Source organism: Peromyscus maniculatus, chromosome 20, assembly GCF_049852395.1.
Source record: "Peromyscus maniculatus bairdii isolate BWxNUB_F1_BW_parent chromosome 20, HU_Pman_BW_mat_3.1, whole genome shotgun sequence".
Lineage (NCBI taxonomy): Eukaryota > Metazoa > Chordata > Mammalia > Rodentia > Cricetidae > Peromyscus > Peromyscus maniculatus.
The window spans coordinates 7,529,448-7,532,581 of NC_134871.1; positions in this window are offsets into that span (position 1 = coordinate 7,529,448).

The window sequence follows — 3,134 nt, forward strand, 5'->3', positions numbered from 1 at the left end:
ATATATATACACACACACACATGATTGGAAAATAAAGGGACAAGTTTGGCTGAAGCTAATCAAAGGCTAGTTCTTGATACACTGGAAGAACTAGCCAGATTCAGCATGTGCCAGCTCACTGCTCTCACCCTCAGTCACGGCGCTCCCTCTGGTGGTCACCACACACAAAGATTGTCATCAAAATCCCAACCTGCAGAAGACATTGAACACATCAAGGAATTTGCAAGTCAGGTGGGTGAGCTGAAGTGTATCAGGAGAAGGAAGTGCATGGCAGTTGGGCATGCTAGATTGCTACAAAGACTGGGGAGGAATAGAAAGATAGGAGGACTAAGACCAGTCCATGCAGATAAGAAACGCAAAGCCTGGACACTTGATCCAGCTTGCTCTCCCCAGACACATGCTGCAGACAGTACTTTGCTCCCAACAAATAACACGCTGACCACTGTCTATGATGAAACTTGAAAATTAAAAACAGCATTCTCTCTTCTCTACACAGTCATAAATTACCAGGAAATATGGGAACTGAAGCAATGAAGTCTAAATCACCCTTGTCAAACACAGGAGACCCCCAAGACTTTTTCCTGTCATCTACATCCAGGGTCCTCTTCTCTGTCTGACAGCCCTAAATAGTCTCTAAGTGATCCCATCTTCAACACTGTGCATAGGGCAGTTATGGGCATTAACTATATTATTGGAATAATGCTCTTTGGAGAATATGCGGCAGAGAATGGAGCATGGAGATGATGGAAGTTATATAAGTCTATTCCTACATTCGAACAGTGGTTTCCTAGAAAAATAAACCTGATTTTTATTGGCAGAAATATTGTGTAGGGCACATCTTCTGCCTGAAAATTTTCATTGCAGGAAGTGGAGGCTTCTGTGGGTTGCAGGGGTAGTTAGCTTTGTGACTGAACCGACATCATCACATCCTTGCCTTAATTTAACCCCATTAACTAGAAGAAAACCATGTGAGAGAGCCTTGGGCTTGGAGGTGGGGCAAGGTTCCCTGAATGCCCTTTCTAAGAACTCAAACCTTTCCAAGTTGCAAGGGTCTCAAGAACTCAGCCATGGTTTGACATTAACCAAACTTTCAAATGATTTTGAGGGGAGGAAAGCAGAAAGGAGGGGTATATTTTGGGGTCAGATAAATCAAAGCACATTTGGCCAGACACTGCCCCCCTTCATTTCCCAGCACATGTGAGTTTCCAGGGAAATTGAATCCATGTGTTCCTGATTCATTTACATTTAACTCTTCAAAATGCTTTGTAAGCCCTCCAAGAAGCCTTCAGCATATTGAGCAAGGGGGCTGGGCCATATAAGTCATGTAAGCACCTAACACAGTCAATGAATGGGACTAGGTTTTAAAGACAATGGAGGAAGGTCAAGGGCAAGTCTGATCCAACATATCCCCCTTAATTTCTGAGCTCCAACTGCCCACCTTGAATAAGATGTGAGTAGAGTGAGTATTATTCTGTATGAATTCATTGAGCAGAGAGCCACTATCCTTGACACCTGCCCGTGCATAAACCCACTCCCGGACACTGGGCAAGAGATTTGTGTCCCCCAATAGCTGTCTCCTTCCTCTCCTCCTTTTTTTTTTCTTTTCTGAAGTCGAAGAGCTGCCTCGACTAACCTTGCATCTCTGATAAGAACAGACGAGCCCCCAGGGAGTGTGGGAAGTCTCTGGCTGCAGCTACTTGGCAAGAGTTCCAGAGAGACTCTGATCTTCCTCCACATGCTGGAAATCCCTAGAAATCCTTTGACAGAGAGGAGGTTCAGAAGGGCAGTCTTCCTGTTCTTATGTCTATTCAAAGAAAAACAGTATAAATATAGGAGACAGAAATGAGAGTGGCCGCCACCACATTGCATCCTTCAACAAAGAAGCACCCTTAGTAAGAACGTTTTTTTCATTTGGGGTATAGAAGCATTTCTGTTCAGCCACTTCCCTCATCCCACACATCTGAATACAGTCATGAAAGGATGCTGGCCATCTTCAAACAGCAAAAACGTTTCAGGAAAAACTTAAACATCCTTTATCATCTGATAATAGCTAGGGTGCCTAACTCTCAAATGAGTCAAGCTTCTGCAAAATAAATAACCAGAATTCACATAGAAATGCTGTTATTTCTGCCTGTCTTTTCTGATCCTCTGTATCAGCAATAGAGTCATTAGCCTGGGCACTGGGGAGAATAGCAAACATTTCTGAGATTATTAGCCTAATTATTCTAAAGTCCTTAACAGGCCAAACAGTAGTATCAACTCTTGGGGAAATTGTATATTAGCTCATGTGATTTTTTTCCCCAATAAGTCATAAAGACTCTGTTACAGTGTGAGAGGACTCTGTCTATTATAATACTAGCACCTAAGCCCATGTAGAAGCTCGAAAGACATTCTAAATGTTTTAAAGAGTCTACACTATATGCTGGCAGTAGTTTGTTAAAAACTGCACCCATGGTCCCAAATTAATGGATGAGGCACGGGCTCTTAGAATCTTCACTTTGTGTATGATGAAGTTGGTGTCTAGTAACATTAAGGTCCCTTAGTCCGGAGGCTGATAAGAGTGGGAGCTTGAGCTTGAAGTTAGGTTGCCTCATTGGATTAACCTCTGTTCTCAGAAAGCTCAGAATGTGAGCTTCACTCTTAATTAGATCACTTCAAGTTAAACCATAGAATTGTCTAACTAATGTCTGTAAGCAGTCACCTCAGTGATGGCAAGCAATTCTTTTTGATCCTCCTTGTATGAAATCCCCTCTGCAGACATCCATCCACAAATATGCATTAACCATTTGGAGTGCATCAGTGCTGATATAGCTAAACGCATGCATTTACTGCACACTGAATCATTTGTCTAAACGTTGATCTAATATTCTACTCCATAAATAACCAATGAGTATAAAGTCAGAGATCCATGATGGGCAAGGACAGCCTTCTTTCTTGTGATTTTTAACTTGTTCTCCCTCTTACAATCCAGTTATTTGCAAAGTCATATAAGGTTCCAGTTTCTTTGTGTGTGGGCAATGAAACAAATCACAGCAAGCATGGGACTTTAGGAGAACTTAGGAGATGGTACAATTCTTAGTAAATGTGACAACTCAAAAACATCTAATTTCTAGGACACACACCCACAAAGCATA